This window comes from Bombus impatiens, unplaced genomic scaffold (assembly GCF_000188095.3).
Source record: "Bombus impatiens unplaced genomic scaffold, BIMP_2.2 scf_0837, whole genome shotgun sequence".
NCBI classification, from domain to species: Eukaryota; Metazoa; Arthropoda; class Insecta; order Hymenoptera; family Apidae; genus Bombus; species Bombus impatiens.
The window spans coordinates 300844-320091 of NT_177256.1; positions in this window are offsets into that span (position 1 = coordinate 300844).

Genomic DNA, 19248 nt, shown 5'->3' on the forward strand with positions numbered 1-19248 from the left:
ATATTAATTTATATATATATTAATATATTTATATAATATATATATATTCAATTTATGTATATATGTATATATATATACATAAATTGATGATTTTGTATACTCTGTATACTGCATTAATAACTATTAAGATATGAATATAACTAATGTCTTGAGTTACGAGACTCGTGCAAATGAGAATAAACAGGGAGGAAATGCGGTATCTTGCTGCCATTCTTGCTGTCGGAATTGGTGGCACTATATTACGATCGTAGGATATCGTTTAGAGAAGTCCTCATTGTCGCCGAACGAGATCTCCGGATTTTGTCCTTATCCTCGGACAACCGGCGAAAACTTTCACGATAAACTTGACGGGAATGTCCTCGAACCGCTGCTTCTGTCCCTGTTACCTCTTCCCTATCACCGTTGCTTGCCGCTTCCGTCACAATCGACCATCGGTGGGGTTTTCCCTTCGAACACTGGAAACGCGATTTCGTAATCTCGAAGAAAGTATATGTATAGTTGCACCTTCTTCCTCCTTGCATCGTTTCAGATACCAAGATATAGATACGGAACGGGACCAAAGGTTCGAAGCGGAGAAAATATGCGAGAGACCGAAGAGTACGAGATATCTCATGGATTCTGAGAGTAATCGCCCGAGGCGTTCAACCAATTAGCTAACTCCACGGTACTTCACCCTCGAAACCGCTAACGAAGAACCTAAGCGAAGGAAGAAAATCGAGAGGATGGAGGGAAATCCAGATATTCCTTGCGAGCTGGATCCTGGTTACTGCGTGGATTCGCCCGCGGCTCATCCCGCCGTTACGACTGCCCTCTCTGAGAACGTATGCCATCCCCGCATCATGTTTTGCTCGTTTTTACTTGCCCTCCTGTTTATTTTGGTAAGTGTCTCACAACCAACTGGATTTCGATTACCGATTCTATCATCGAACTGCGAAGATTACACGTGATACAGCTGATTTATAGTCGTCAAACCAGTTTCTGATTCAGAAACCAGAAAACCAGTTTCTGTTTCGAGGACTAAATATTGCTAAATTGAAATCATTAACTAGTAGTATCAATTTTTGCTTAAATTTTATTGCTTAAATTTTTGCTTAAAATTTTTTAAATTTCAACTTGGAGCTTCTTATAAAAAGTTTCTTTAGACAATTTTTTGTTTAGTGGCGGAATAGATGTTTCACGACCACATTTCTGTTCTGCTCACACTTCGGTAGGTAAAGGTCCCATATCGCGCAGTATGCCCATTTGTTTTCGCATATTTACTTATGTTTCAAAATTAGTCAAGGGAAATGTTTAGTTTCCCTAATGAGATATTTCGCCTTTCACTTATTTGTCGCTGATGCGAAACTTTTAGTTCGAAATATACTTATTTTGAGTGAAAATTTTGTTCCCATGTTCATATATTTACTTGCTGCGAAGCACAAAGCAACTACTGCACAATAGACGCAGAAATTTGTCCCATAAACAGATATGCCAGGATGAATAAATTCAAAGGACTTAATGAAATAATAAAGACGGTGTGCATATTAAATTGGATACAGAAATTATTCAATTCGTTTCATAAACACATAGTGGAAAAACACAATGATTCTGTAATTCTTTGTGAATATTTCATAATTCATATTTTTTAAATTCGTAGTATCATCATTGTTCGAGTTTATCCATTAAAAAATTGTTAATTTATAAGAAATCTTCTCTTTTTCCTCTTTTACGAATCTACAATACAATCAAAGAGTAATGTTACCGCATGCATCAAACTTCGACTTCGATTGGAATCATTTCGATCTTTTCCCCTTTGTTTTTCCTCCTTATTTTCCCGGAAGTTCAGGCCGCAGAACGTAAAGGGTAGTTCAACGAGATCGCTAAGTTTCCATCTTGGTTGCCATTTAGTGCTTTGAAAAGTGCCTGAAGCAGCGAAACCGGTAGACAAGCTACTCCAATGGAAAGAAGAGGGGGACGAAAGAAAGAGTGGGAAACAAAATAAGAAAAGTTTAAAATAAAGCGGAGATATAAATATAAAAGTAGATAATTAGAAATCAATTTATAACAATTATACGAAGTAAGGATAATGAGTATTAGTTTTGATAAATAGAATACAGATAATAGCATAAGAAAATATAAATAATGCTAGGTCAGAATTAAAAAATTGCTATTAAATAAAATTGATTTTTGTTTTTGATATGTCAACTTCGATGTAACTTCAACTCGAATGCAGGTTACGTTTCGCGCGAATCCGGCCACCTTGTCACGGCGCGTTTATCAGATTCTTGTTTATCGAAGCCTTGAGTAAATTGGCTTGGAAGGTGGGCACTACTCGGTCGCGGAGAGATTTATGGTTACCACTGACTTCCATGGAGTTTTCCACGCAGAGTGGCAGACTGGTGTCGGAAACGCGATGCTCTCACGTCGTTCGCAACGTGACGGCATAACTTTGCATAGACCGATATGTATGAGCCACCTACGCGTCATCCGTATGTACAAACACTTCCAGTCGAATCTTGTGATCGAGATAAGGCGTTCGGTTTCGAGCACGAAGCACGACTCGTTGGCATCCACATCGCAAGATAAGTTACGACGCGAATACGAAAGAGTCGCTTCTCTGCAAATTTATAGGGAATCGTCTTCTTCTTCCTCTTATCGAGACAACTTGTGTAAATGCACCAACACGCTAGAATCGACTCGATCACGCGCCAGAACGTTTGTTCACGTCGCGTCGCAACATGTGGAAATTTTTAATTCGGCTGTGTCATGCTATATTTGTTGAATGCCGGCGAGCAACAAAGTCGATATAGATTCATCGATAATTATATGTTCGAAAGGAATGAGCGACCTAATTCAGCTCCGGTTTCGATGACATTTTCCTTTTTTTTAATTTCCTTCTTCCTTTATCTGGTCAGTGAGGTTTTTCTCGTTAGAAACAATGAACAAACTCGCTCCAAATGATCGAAAAATTACTGCGTGTTTGCGTGCGTAATATGTATCGATAAATGTATACAATGTTTTCCAGCGATTCGTAACGAACGATTCGCTATTTTTTCTTTTGCACCATTTTCGACGTGACATTGGAGCGTATAAAAATTGGAACTGTATGTAACTACCCTCATTTTGGTATTTGGCGAGATATTTAGTTTTACGAATAATTCATAGTATAAAATTACAGACGTAGATACTGGACTGAATTAATTTACATGTAGGTTACTTTTTCTATTTTTTAATTTTCTCGGAACTCGTTAAATCCTTCTCACACGAACTCTAATATGCAGCAATTCCTCAGGGAAAGTAAATTTACGTTTCCTTATGTACTCGGCATGTAAATCTTGACCTCGAAACAATTTCGAACTTAAAGCTGGTTCGCGAATGCAAATACCTCGCAATTGGGTGAACGGTATTCCATGGTAGAAATTGACTTTTGTCATTTTTATTGAATCGAAGCATCTCTACCTATCTAGCACGAAACATAGTACAGAAAAGTTAAACGCGGAACATTACGCGTGAATTTTTAATGTACTTCTGCGGTATATTATACTAAAATATTAAGAATCTTTGACAGTTTGCTTGAGTTATGTTGATTATTTATCTTGTACTTTGAATTTCGTTGGATAATTTAATCGCGTGAGAAAACGTCAGAAAGTATGTTGTACGTAATTGTGCAGGCTTGAGCAAGCTCGTAAATTGTTACAAGCTGCCTTTTTGGAAAGTATAGAGGTAGCAAGAGATCAAACATCTTTGTACGTAAGAATTAATAAATTTTTAAATTACCTTTGTCTGCTATAATGTGACGTATGGTTATCCATAAACGGACAGTGTTAACAATATTAATCGCTGTTAATCCATCCTACGGTTCAATTAATCTTCAAATAATTGACATTGAGTGCATGTAAATTTCCCGATCGCTTATAAATTCTATCAGTAACGATTCCCATGCTGGGAACGGGCCGGCAGAACAAAATTTCTAGGTCGCCTCAATATTATTCCCTCTCTCGCGCGTAATTTACGCATATCGATGTACCGATGCAATTTTTTCCGGCCTCTCTTTTTTCCTCTACTTTTTTAGCTCTCGTTCGTTCATGATCACGGAATTTCTCGTAGATTTAAAAAATCCACTGTTACGTTGCCGAACGTTTCATCCGGTGTACAAAACGCTCGTAGTTTCGCATCTATCGACTATCGACACGCGTACACGCCCATCTCCTCTCACCCCTTTATACACGTGCGCGCTCGCGTGTGGAAAACGGAGATGCGGCTCACACTGTCATTTATTTCGTTCTGCGTACGTACGCTAGGTTTCCAACGTATAAAAAAAGCCCTTTAACACGGATGCAGTTGAATTTGGTTTTAGCTGGTGTACTACGTACGCGACAGAGGGCAGGGGCAAGGGAGTGAGTTGAAACGTGCGTGTGTTCAAGATACGTTGGATATCGGTATTGAATGCGATGTTCATACCTCCGTACTCCTCGATAGTACTTTTCCACGCATCGCATCGTTCGGAGATAGAATTTCGATTTGCTATACATACGTGTACTATATATATAGCTGTGAAAAAGAATGCGCGAATTGGGCCACTGGACCAATACTGCGTGTTCTACCTATTCTACCGGCTGCTTCTCTTTCTTTGTCTCCGATCCCTTTGCTAGATGATACATTGTTTTATTCTTTGAGTTGCTTAATTTTCTTTTCCGTTTCGATCCGTTTTAGAGTCGACGGGTTGTCAATCTGTTAATGCATGCCTATCGTTGATCACGATTTAAACGAAAATGGAAAGATTACGTTCGATGTTTGAATATTTCAGAACAGCGTATTTGGAAAAGTGTCTACATATGCGCACATATTTTTGTTCGGAGATGTATATGTTACATAGTAGCACTTCAACAGGCGATATGTTTTTCAAGATAAAATAGCAGAATGTGCAATTTTTCTCACCGGCTTTAGTTTGCGAGAGATGTTGAAAACACGCAGCTAGTGCATGCACTTGGTTAAAGTTCAGTTCAATAGTTTTCGAAATGGTATAGAAATACGTCTGTCACGTCTACATATTATTGAGATAAAATCTTAATGATGTCAGAAGTCATGGTGCATCTGAAAGATACATGTAAAATGTTTTTTTAAATATCTTTAAATAAACATATCACGTCAACAATTAATCAATTTTTTGGAAATAGTCATAATTTTTTAGTATTGAAACCGGTTATCTCTGTGAACAGTTATGGAAATTCAAAGAGGAAGAAATTTTCGACAAATTCCTAACGACAAATCAATTACCGCTGATGTAATCGTAAGCATTGAAAACAAATCTCCGTATGTTAGTAATCGACCAAATTTTCACTTGTTTTCTGTATTAGCTAGATTAATTGTAATTCGAATTCGATGTCGGAATGCGCGTAATCCTTTTGGGACACATAATGCGTGCTGGTGTATGATTGAAAACCGTAAATTAGTGATTTGCAGACAATTGTCGTGTTCCTCGCTGTTTTCCTTTTTTTCGGGAGTGGTAGAAGAAAGGAGAAAAAGCGAGTGCGACCATCGTTCGATGAAAATTCTCTCATGTTTCGCAATCGTATCGAAATATCGGTGTATAGCGTGTATTGGTGTTAATACGATTATCCCAAGAAAATTGATGCATTTTTATTATAATGTACTCTAAAATTTGCAACGACGTTATTGAAATTTTATGCTGAACACTTACGATTCTTTTACAATTTTTCTCCTACGCTCGAGTGTCATATTAATGGAAAGGAGCTTTGCAGTTTTTTCGACATTTAACAAACATTAATATATACATATATGTATATTTCATACACAAAACGCATAAAAAATATGTTTAAGGTATTGATTGGTATACAATATACGTTCTTTATCATTTAATCGATTCCCGAGCGTGCGATAGTTCATTTATTTAAATTTTACCATGCCCATCGAAAAAGTACCATTTCCCTTGTTGCGTTTATCATATTATCAAGTTCATATTGAATATGGTCTGCTCGAAAAGTTCGTAACTTATAATTTCCTCTTATATAGAGTAGAAAGGTTTTCATATAATGATTATAAATTTTCGTTCTAAAGCTTTTGAAAAGCTGCTTCCAATTTATAGTATTACATTTATATGTAGAACCGATATTTTTCATTAGTTTATTCGTGTCGAATCTTACTTATCGTTCCGTTTATGGAAATCACGAACAATTGTTAATTGTAAAGCTTATTATTAGCGGTACACCGTTGAGTCAGAACATCGGCGCTTTAAAAGGATTATCAAACAACATCGTAGCACATACCGAAGTACCGTACAATGAATTTTATAAATAGAATTTTAATCGCGCATCGTCCGTATGTACGTTAAATTGGTGGATCGGGTCAATGTGTTCCGAGATATTAAGCGGTTTTCACGCAGAAACGAATGGTCGTTCCTATGCATGCATTGGCATTATCGCATCGTTCACGTGAATGGACACAACGCGTGCGAATTGCTCGTATTCGCGATTAATTTTGTCGGTGCACCAATCATTCATCGTTCACCGAGATTACGATTTTTCAAGATTCCCTTGTTGTTTCGTATGTGCTAGTTAACCTGTCATTTTGATGTATGTGACGTGATATTCGCGTGAACTTTTTTGTCGATAGATAGTCAATCTTGTCAAAACCCGTTATATTTTGCTAGACATTTTGTTATGAATATTAATAGGATGCGCGGAAGGAATAGTTAGCATTTTAGCGTTTAATTAATCATATCCTGATATCGTATCAGTAGTATGGTGGCTCTGAATACAAAGTTTCACAAAACAGAAAATGGGGAACACGTTTAGATATTAAAATCTTATTATTCTCTAAGTTGTTTACTGAAACGACATATCAATATCTTAAACATCAACCAGACATTAACGACATCGATGTTACTAAGATAAAACGTAAATATATAAAAATTCGGAAATATATAACAATTTTCTACGATTATCAAGTGTAACTATTTGCAACGAGAAACTGTGTCAACTTTGTCGGATCACGTTGTGTTCATTAATTATCGAAACACAAGAAAATCTCTTTCGTCTCTGTGATCCTAGGAAGTATTGAAAGAATGCTCAAACGTGTGTAATTTGTTAGAATTTCTTGATTTGTCTTTTTCTTTTTTACATTACTCTGTCGCAATTTCACTGCTCTGTGAATTTTTATGGTCGGCTGGTGATTATACCGACTAATGATGTGCTGAAGTGCATCTCTCGCGAGCTTTCCAACTCTCGACGTGACAGTCCGCCGTACTTCAACGGCTCTGCGAACCTGTCGTTCCTCCTTATGTTTATTAAAACATTAATGAATGAAGATTATTTCAGCGGCTGTATAATTGAGTCGGTCGAGTGGCAGAATTTGCAGGGGGATAATAAGAATTATTAAAACCCTATTCGTACATGCACGCTGCCATCACCCCTTATCGTTACATGTTTCAATCTTGTTCGTTTAATTGCATTATATAATTGCGTGTCAAAATACTATGTCGAGTTTATAGCTCGTTTTTTCCGTTTCCATTGATTTCTTGTATCATCATAAATATATCGTTATAGGTTTCCGAGGAAGGCATTGACATTAGAGAAAATGGGAAGGTTTTAAGCATTCTTTAAAAAGTTTTCATGGAAAATTAACTATAAGCTGTAATGTAGACTACCTAAATCACATATAAAATATGTTTTGTATCGTACTAATTAATGGAGGTATTTAGGTGAATATCGCGTATATAAAATATATCAAAATCGTCATTTTCATGCAAGTCTTTCTCAATCTCAACGATGTACACTTTTATGTATAATATATGATGAGAATTAAAAATTTGTTCTGACTGCGTCCGTTTGAAATTAAATTCACACAGTTCGCACACGGAATAACCTTTATAAACGACTCGTTACAAACAGCGGCGAGAAACGAGAACACGGTAAACGCGTCAATTACCATTCCGTTCGTTCGTTTAATACAATTTGTCACGTGCGAATAAAACAATTCACAACTATCAAACGCACTATGCCAACTTAAGTGCGTGTATTTGATGCGCCTCCGCCCCCCAATACTCGCCCACTCCCTCTAAAACACATCGACGAGAATTTGATTTTCAAGTGATACTCGTCCTGGCGAGGATTGCACCGGTGCATCGGTCAGCATGAATTTCTCGACATGTGTATGCGTATAAAACGGATGATTGTCAGAAGTACATTCGCACGTGTAGTTGAAATGATATGGAAATTAGCTGTAGGCTGCACATTGTGAAATGCCAGCTTGTGCCATTCATTCTTTCCTTCGTGTTGAATATATCTTTTTTGCCCTCCGCCGCGTAATCGCGTTAACATCGTTAGGATGTCGATGTTGCGAACAAAAATTCCACGTCGTCCATTAGGAGGTTATTTTGATTAATAATTATCGCCATCGAATGCAGGGAAAATGATCTTCGTCGAATTATCAAACTATTGTTATCAGGGAATCGATTTTTTTATGCAGGAGAATTTTGCAGCTTTTTTTTACTCGAAAAGCCAAGATCTTCGTTGGCAAAAGGTCGATATTCGGATGACTGACCGTGAATGAACCCGAGTTTGGGAGTTTTGGACGTTTCTTATTCGCGAACTGAACTCTCCAAAAGAATGGGCGCGGTTACGTAGCATGGCGAGTTAACCGAATTATTCGTTCGCACTTGTAACTTATTCTGACGAATTGGCTTGGAAGCGGACGAAGAGGAAAGTAAAAATGAATTGGGGGAAAAGATAGATTGATAGGCAGCGGACAAAGAGAAGGGGGCAGCTGGGGTAGTGCGCAAGGAAAAGTTAAGCGAGATATATTGAAGCTGAAACTCGCGCGAAAGAAGGGCAGTTATTTCAGCGAATTTTTCTTTGTGATTAAGTTATTTTATCGAGTGATGATGGTAGGATATTAATCGCAGTTATTAGTCATGTTGATATTTCCTGCAGGAGGTGAACGGCGAAAAATCGATCGAGCTGGTAATAGTTACACCTGTATTCGCGAACCTTATTAACGACGAGGACAAAAGGAAATAGGAGAGAGACACGTTATTTACCCGGTGTAAAATTTTAGATCGCATAATTTTATTGGGTCGGAGGAAGGATTCGAATTAAAGAATCGTCAGTGTCGAAACCGTAAGTAGATTATTACGCTTTATAATTTACTTTGAAAATATTTCTTCAGCTACTATCTTCTTCTTTTTTATATTTTTCCACCGTGAAACCTTTTTCTTCGTTCTCTCTTCTCCCTCGAAATGTCGATGCATTATTTTAACCGCGAATTCCTCCATAAAATTCTCGCAGCTCCCATTTATCCTCTTCCAGCCGCGCGTATGCAAATGAATGTCGATATATGTACGATGACCTCGACGAGATTGCAGGATGAGAGAATTGCAGAGCTTCTGGATGGGACTGAGCCTGTGATACGTTCAAATGGTGGCGGTGCCGGTGCAAACCGCAATTCACTAATTGTTTTTCAATTCGTAGCAATCGATGGTTCGTGGGCACAGTCGCGGTTACCAGTTTGTCGTTGCTCGTGTTGGGAATCTAATTTTTCTCTCGGTCAACGGGACACCGGCTAATACAATATTTTCGCATAAATGTCTCGATCTATTGATTTTTTTATTTTTAACCTTGACTAAAAATAACTTTGTCTTAAATATTTTTAAACGTGTCACGGAATTAAACAAGTAGAAAAAATTAATCTTAAATTAATCCCGAAAAATATTGAAATATTTCGGAATTCTCAAGTTTTGTTTAAAAAGAGCGAGTCATACAATAAGCAATACTTCTCGTGAAGTAACTTTATCTTTCGACTTATATCGCGAGTTTTATTCTCGGATAGTTGCCCTATTTTACAAACTTGTGTTGTGTAATATACTTACACATTGAGAATAACATAGCCTGTGTATACAATAATTACTGCAAGATAGCGGGAGTGGTTGCATTAATTAATTAACGAAATTCATCCAATTTCAACTCCATCTATGCATCGAAAGTAATCAGAGTGATTAATTATTTGCTAGTACTTCACAAACTCTTCGAGTTTTCCATCTTGTTATTCTAATTATTCGGTGATGTTTAATTTTAACGAATTTTGAAGCAGTTATTCGATAAAGATATCGTATTTCTGCGGACAGTTCCACCATATGATAGAATATTTAATTAGCATTGAAATTTCGAATTTTTTCTTCAGAATTTTGTTCGACAAAATAAAATAATTGGACGAGAATTTCGTTAGCTTCCGTATTCTGTCAAATCGCTAATAAATCGGACATAATTTCCACATGGGCCAGCGTGTTAATTAGAAAGGGCATTTCCGGACGTTCGCGGTGACCCCCATGGATACTGCTGAACGCGGCACAGTCAAATTATCCTTCGTCAGTTAGCCACATCCGGACATGACCGGACAACAATGGCTAATTTATAACATAATGCTTCGGTATACGAATAGTTGCCGGGCCATTTATTCGCATTAACCATCATATCCGTTTCCATCTTGCGCTTTCGAAATATTTATCGCATCTCGTTATGATAAAGCGTAAATTCCTCTGGGTGGCTTTCACTTTGGAATTTTACGTGTTCCCTCCTCCCACTGCCATCTATATCGACATTTGCAATACATTGGCGTATTTCGAATCAATCGTCCGATCAACTTAACTTATGACGTAAAATAGTAAACTTAATTTTTAGTATCTGCTCATATTTATTTTTATTATTTCGTTTCTTATTCTTTATTATTTCGTTCAAGAAGTGATTGACGAAACCCTAATTCCGCTTATAACTCAACTCGTTTCAATCCTGATAATTTGACCAATTTGAACGAGACAGAATGTTACAGATAGAGAAAGTTTTATTAAATAACTATCATTAACGATACTTTGAAAGAATCGTATCGATCATTTTGACTGAATATCGAACCAGATGCAATATATTCATCCGCATATATTTTCCGCTAAATTTCATTTCGTATCAGGTATTCATATGAAATTGATCGATATTTCTATCCAGCTGGAAGGTACCATTTTTATCTCAATTTCCTGTCGCGTAATGAACTTACGTTTCGATTACTCGATGGAAAAACGGAACAACAAAATTCAATTGTCGCAGCATCGTCGTGGAAACCTTTTCGTCGACTTTATAATCATTCCGGAGAAACGAACGTTTATCGAAACAAAGTCACCGATGTATATATGTAGGTCGAGGGAAACGACGAAAACACGATGATGGAAGCACGCTTGCAAAATCTGTCTTGCTTTTCGGGGCGAGCTGTAATCCCATCGATTTCGTACAATTCTGCAACGTTTTTCACCAGAGTGTAAATTTTGCTGCAGATATTCGAACTGGCTTTCTCATCAAAATTCCACCTGGTGTCCATCGTAATCGCGTTTTCAACGCTTCTACGAATCGACTGAACACCTAGTGTATACGATGACTTTAACTTGAATCGACCGGAAGGTATACCTTTGTCCTATCTCGGTATTTGTCATTCTGCGATCCGTTACTGATAAAACGAACCCGAAGATCGTGTCGCCGAAAGTACAAAAGCGTCGGTGAAATACACGAATGAGCGAATATGAATTCGAATAATACGATTTAGATCATCAGGTTGTACACTATAATTTTTACCAAGACTTAAGGAATGCAGAGCAATAAAACGTAGAAAATAAAATAACGATAATTCGACGGTAATCACGATTTGATCATTATTTATAATAATACTGAAACGTATATTATAGGATATATCTTGTTTCGTGGAATCCTATGAAAAACCTTAAGAATGAAAAAGGACGGGATACGTCAGAAGAAAGTCAGCTATAAATCGCATGATTGGAATGATGTATAGCGTTGACATGGAATAGTTGTGGCTCTAAAGGACGATGCACAGCCGAACGAATTCTGTTTAGTTTGGATTTAAACGACGGAAAGGGCATTTTCATCGATGCAATATACCGTTAATAAATAGTACGAATATTTAATTACTAATATCGAATGTGCAACGCGTTAATGCGTTCTGGAGAGCAGTACCTTCTAATTGGAAGAGTATTCGGGCTCGTTTCCATTATTTTCCATTTAAGTTTATATTTAACATATTTTATACGTTTCATTTTCTTAGAAAAATTTAAATTACAATTAGTTTTCATGTGGCATAATTCCAACGTACGATTAAGCTGAAAGATTTATGTGTGTAAATTGGACAGAATATATTTTACTTTTATCGAATCCATTCCAACATTGAATTATAGAAACTAGGGTCGGGAAAGACGTTCGATTTCTACGTTGCAAAAATCGAGAAGAACATCGACTGATCTTATTCTTTAAAATAAAAGTTATCTCATATCTTCTTGCGCGAGAATTTGAAAGGATAACGGCGTTTCTTGTTTTCGTCACGTTCGTATGCTTTCGTCTTTGCTCCCTCTTTCCTTTGATGCATTATGAATTGGAAATTACATTAGAATATCCTACACATACATATGAGTGCATTAAGGGAACAGGTGCCGATATGGATTCTCTTAGCATATTTCAATAATCGTGACCGGTTTGATTTAGTTGGTAATCGTGGCCACCATATCATTAGCTTTGTAATAATTTTCAGAAGGTCGAAAACTGCACGATAACGGAGGAGCGTAATCAATTCCCATCGATCGATCGTTTCACTGTAATTAGGTACTTTCTACGCCAGAGATTGCCCGGATTTCTTCCCTTTAACGTAAACTGCGTAATTAATCTTATTTTACCTACCCGCTTATTTACAGCTTGTTTTTAGTTAGATTTTGTATTCACTTAATTCACTATATCGTATAACGTCCATTACTAACTAACGTTTAATCGATAGCTAATTATAAACGAAAGAAATTAGTGGAAAAACGTTGGCGAAGCAGAAATATTCAGAAGCTTTTATATACACGCATACGACATTCACATTAAAATTCACATTCACGGCATATGAAACGTTTCCCTCATCGATCATTAGTGTAATAGGACCATCTATTACATAACATGACAGAATTCACCGGAACCGGCACGCACCGACTGATTAATACGTCAAACTTTTGCTTTATCTCGATTCGATCGGCGACTTCTTCAACATTCGCCTCCTTTTCTCCTTCGGGGCGAACTCCTCCCGGCAGAACGACTCTCCATAATCATGGGGAAGACAGGCGCTAACTCTCAATCATTTTCGAAACTCGCGTGTAATCTGAGGTCGATGTAAGAGCATGACGGAGATTGGCTATACAAGCCGTTCTAATGAGATAAGTTCGCTCATTGTGCTTTACTTTTAATATTCCTTGCCCCTTCCCTATGCCGATGAGGTCCTTAAAGGGCGAAATATTATCTGACGTCGTTTTCAGCAATTTTACTCGTCGTATTTTCCAATCGCGCCATATTTTGTCGATGTAAAGATTGCCAAACAAAAATTGGCTTTGTCGTAATGAGCAAATCAATCTTCAAAAATCATACTAATTACATTGTTGCAGTTGAGGAGAAACGAATGCTACTTATACCAAAATATTTTCCAGGTGCGGCGAGCAATGCAGCACCATGTGTCGCGAAATATCAGCTTAAAAGCATGCTTTTATTTTTTGATATATTGCATTGTTAATCGGCTCTAGTTGAGGTTAGTTCGCAAGCCCCCGGAGGGCTGAGCGGAGCTTGAAATCTGCTTCGCAGTTTTGCCACCGCTACCGATTTTTTCCCTCCCGTTTCTGTATATGTATTCTCGTAAATGGGAAATTCAAGCGGTTCAGGTTTTTTTCTCGCTATCGTGCCCCCGCAGTTTTTCCGATTTGCGCCGTATTAAAGGACTAACGTATCGACGATGGTCATAATCGAAGTTAAAAGTGGTTTTCATCGGGTTAATTGACACGGAACAATTTGATACTTCTTTGTTTCGATAATTTCCGTGACGGCTGGAACAAATGGTTAGATAATCAAAGTGATACATACATACATCCAATTCAGAATATTAATTTCACGACCTGTATGTTGCGCGTCTATTTCACGCCGTATAATTGTCAGACTAAATCACTTTTATCGATATAATAATAGCGAAATTTAAAAGCCTATTCATTCAAACCGAGGTAGTCCCGGATTTTCTTCGACATCGCTGCTGATACAGTAAATTCTAGGAATAATTGAATTCGAAGACAGTTTGTTTGATACAGTCGGCAAAAAAAAGTTTTCTTCTATTTTGTTCGAACATTTACACTACTTGCTCATTTTGTTAACATATAAGTTTTATTCTTTATAATACGCCGTGCACCCAGTCAATTCGAAAGAAGCACATTATTACATTATATTCTGAATGAAGAAGAAAATAATGATTGATTTTGGTAAATAAACAGGTAAAGTTAGCAATCAAATTTCGAAATAGTATCATTATAGAACTGAGTACTGAAAACGTAATTTGCAGCTTGTAAATTGAAGAGAATGACAACGTAATTAAAATCAACTCGCTGATCGAAACCTTTCTCACGTAGGATTTCGTTAATGGTTGCACGTTGGTTCTGGCTGCTCGCAGTAATACCTATTAACGCGTTGCTACGTAATTATCGTTACAACTGCGATAAATTTCGTTGATCTGATACGTATCCCTCTAACCTGATTTTCCTATGGATCGGCAAATGCAATAAATAATCAGTCAGATGCTCTTTATTCTGGTGTAATACGTCAAAATTAGAAAAAATAGACGTAAATAGCTAAAACGTTTACTATAGCGTTAACAATGATTAATTTGCTGTATTTAATTCCCTTTAGTGACACGGTATCGAAATATAGTAGCTTGAAAAATTGAATTTTACTCGTTTTTATATATACTGATACAGGTACATATATTAAAATAACATTTCTTACGCACGCTACATTTCGATCCGTCATGGTATTATTTGTTCGACGAGATCGCACCTCTTCATATTTAATCGATTTTCAGCAGTGCTTGAAACATAGCCGAAAATGTTTGAAAATGATACTGTAGCTGGCAGCTAGTGTTCAGCCTTCACTCGCATGACGATCATCACCGTGTTTGATAGAAAATTTTCAATGAGGCGAATCATTGTTATACCTACTTCAAATTGCTTCATAACAGCCTCTGTCCATATTCGGGATTAAAAATCGTTCGGGTATAGTATACTGAAACATTTTCAAGCGCCCTTGTATTGTAATGATTTTTTCGGTAAGATTTCCTACGGTAGAAATGATATAATATCTAAATATTATCGATATGATAATATTAAGTTGCTTACTTGTAATAAGCTTTGACAATTCTAAGAACGTAATTTGTGGACTTAACAAAGTCATCAAGCTTGTTATGAAAAGAGCATTTCACGGCACGAACGAGAAAAGATGGATAAACAGATTCATCGTCTGTAACGTTTATGAATTTAAAGTCGCGTCTATTAAAAGAACTGCTGTAATCAAATCACAGGATTGGACGGAGTATAATACGTTTTCGAACGCGACTATTTGGAATGAAAGCGCGAACTCCTGTTAGGTTATCTTCCGAAATTGGTATCGATAGCTTTGGTTTTAGCTTTGAAGCTTCTGCTTTCACAGCGTTGGAAAAATTCTACGCGGATTACGCATTCGCGCGAACCAAGCTGCGCCCGCCCAAAAGGGATGAGGATCTAAAATAAATGAGAACCCTTTTTTCTCTTTTTTCATCTCCTTCTTGCTTTTTTGTTCGTCCTTTTTTGGTTAATATTCGATGTACGATCGCAAACACGCACGCACGGGCATGCACGCGCTTCATTTCCTTGCTGGGAAATTACGTTTCGAAAATCCATTTTCAATCCTTCATACGTCCGCTCTTTCCAACGCGCGTGTACACGCTCGTTCTCACGCGCACGAGTTGCAGCTAGCATGGCACATGCCGCGACGAATATCTATACTCTTACACGCAGATACGTGCAGTGCTTCACGATGAATTACCTCGGTCTATTGTTTTCGTTCTTTTCTGCGATACAATAAGAGACAGGCTGCCTCTAGCGCTGGATACTGGTTAATTTTGTAACAGATTCAGTGCATCTATCACGCGTTTCGCTTTTCTATTTACGAGGTTTAAATAAGAAACAATGTCCGAGGCTCTGTAAATGTTACAGAAATTAGAAGTGGATAAGCATCTTGCCACTTGCACTTAACAGATATCAAATTTCAAACTCTCATTTTTTTATCGTCTACGTTTACTTGGCGCAAAAATGTTCGTCATTTAAGGTCCAACCGCACGGATTCTGAAAGAACGTGAGCCACTTTCGAACTCACAGAGACTAAAAATCGTCCGATATATCATAAGAGAAAAACCGACGAAGCCAGCCAGATTATACAGCTGTAAATCTGTCTTGCTGGCAAAGAATACAATGTTTAGAATAAAATACAGGTTGCTGTCGCGCGCGGCGAAAATCTAAGCGAAGTAGCTTCCAGCTGCACGTTTTAAAGCGGAATAAGAGAAGTATTCTCTGTATATAAATAACTGGTAAAAATGTGTTCAATTATATACTTATGAAGGCACACGCCTCATTTCGTGTCCCAAGGTTGTGGTGAACGAACTATGGAGTAGTAGATGGTTGGTGGGAAGCGAATGGCCGAGACATTCTTGTTATTTTAGTGGCAAACCAAGTATAGGCACTACAGCACGCTTGGCCTAGGTAGAGGAGGCCCTTTCGTCCAAAGTTTGAGGCCACTTCAGCCAGCCGACTCACAAATTGGACTCGCAGTTTGGTTAAAGTATAATTGGCATTCGTTCCTGATAACGAAGCGCTGTCGTCGCCGTGGCCGATGTGTTTGCTATTCCATGCAGGTGTAGAAATTCGGCCTTTCATCTTTCCACCCAGGAACATGATTTCCATGCAGTTAGATAGCCATGAGTTTATATTTTATACGAGCGAAACAATGGCTGAATGATAAAACGAGTTTCCTTTCCAAGTGAAAAGTGAATTATTTATATGGATTCGTATAGATCGAGGATAAATTAGGAAGCGATATCGTTAGTTTAGTAAACGAGGTATTTGCTTCCATGAACGATGAGAGCTATCCTTTAATATCAGAGCAAACATCAGTCGGAGAGCATACAGATTTATTGTTGGTACATGGAGCAAAATTATTTGATCCGAGTAAGCAAAAAGTCGAAACGTGCAAATAAATTTAGCGCCTTATCGATTAAAAAAAGAAATGAAATTAAGCGTCTGACACGTGTCAACCTATCTGAAAATTCGTCACTTGTTTCTAGATGAGAGTACGTTTGCTTGTTTAATTGAGATTTCATTGACTAGTTACCATAGAGACATAAACATGGAATGTATGAGCGAGCTGAGAGAGCGATATAGAAAGAGAACGCAGCACAGAGGCCATTTGTGTCCTTGTTCAATAATGTATGCGCAATCGTATAGTAAATATGCAGGTGTAACAGCAATCAATGTGCAGCGTCAGTGTGCATACCTATGAGATAAGGAGAGAAGCCTCGATGCAGCATTTTCTTTCTATTCTTACATCGCATCCATTCACACTTTGCATGGTAACATATAACTCTTGTATTCTATCTTTATATCTCTACGTTGGTTACCGTTGGTTAATTTTCATATAATGTTGCTAATCTGCCAGAGCCAGAGGTATATGGACTTGGTAAAGAGTCTTTTCTATTTGTATGTTCGTCGAAAGATATCGAAAACTAAGAATACGAGTATTTGTAAAGTTTTTATTAAGGAAATGAGAATGAGATTTCACGCGATCATTTCTATAATGTATTTCGTAGTACCCTTGAAGCAGATTTTTCTATCAAACACCGGATTTTGAGGAGTAGCCGTGTCGGATATCTCGTCTCCTACCTCGCATTTGTATGTATCTCAGACGACTCGATATGTTCTCTACAAAAGTAGGCGAAAGGTAATATCCTTTTGAGAATTCACAGAGGGTATAGAAGTCAGAGATGGTACTGTAGCAGAGAGAAATAGGCGGAAACGCAATTGTGTGGCATACAGTTCTCTTCACTTCGTATTTTCTATGTACACTGCCGGCGGTCTGTCGAATAAATTGACATCTGTCAATTTCCTGTTCGCGTGTTCATAAAAATTAAATACCTCCTTTTGTTTCATTGCGGAATATGTTTACAACGAAATTACTTTGTGTTGTGGCGTTGTTGTACCTTTTTTTGACATATCTAGATAACTACACGTTTCATGAAATTTTTCTATTCTCTTTGGAATCAATGAGAAATAAAGAACATATTAGTTTATTAGGCGAATTAGTTCATCAATAACAGAGAAAATTAATCATTTGATCGTAAAGTGATTGACAGTAAACGCAGTCGTTTGACTCACGGAAGGAAAATAAAGAGCAGATTATCAAGTATCTGTTAACGTATGTATGTACGTACGAGTAAACTAGGAAAGTTGCGGCGCACCGTTACAAAAGTTGGAGAAAACCGGCAGATTCACAGAAGCGGAGAAGAGGAAAGGTTGAGGGTATACCGAAGCGTGTTCAAGGCATGTTGCTGTCGGGAGTCATCTCGATGGGGATCGAGGGCCCTGCACCTGACTGTTTCATATTTAAAGTATATTTTCGTCGATCGTACATTTATTGACGCGCTTGAGGATACGTCTCATAGTACGTGCTGTGACAATATATCCTCGGTACCGAGGAAGCATCATTTCCGGTGACTTCTCCGATGAAGAAACCTGCCAGTCAGAGCCAGCCCGAGCCAGCCCCCACGGTCTGCTTCAGCTTACAGCTTACTTACGGCTTGCTTCATGCCTCTCTACACCTGGTTGGATGTGTATAGGCATCGAATACCGACAGACCGCTTCCTCCCCCCTCCTTTTCCCCTTCTCAAAATCTTCTGCCCGTTTCTATGAAAGTCGCGACTTGATCGATCGTGCCACTTCTTCGTCTTCTTCTTCTTTATCATCTCCATTCTCCTGCTTCACCTTCTCGCTCACTTTTTGTTTCCCTGCTTTCCTTCATTCTCTTTCTTCGCGTCCCTTCCTTACCAATTCTCTTTCAATCGCGCTCGAACAACATCGGTAACGTTAGGCTGCCACCGGTTTGCCGATCTGCGGATTTGGGTTACGATTCAATTACAAGTCCTTCGAGAAAGTCAGCTGCATTCTCCGAGCCGACAGCGTTTTAAAATGTTTCGAGAGATGAATGTTAGGCTGTTTCCTCGATCTCGTGGCAAACCGTCATACCGCGTTCGAAACTTTTCAGGAGAACGTATAGACTCTAATCTCAGCTATCTAAATGTTCTATATTTTAAGATACATACTCGTTGTAACATCGT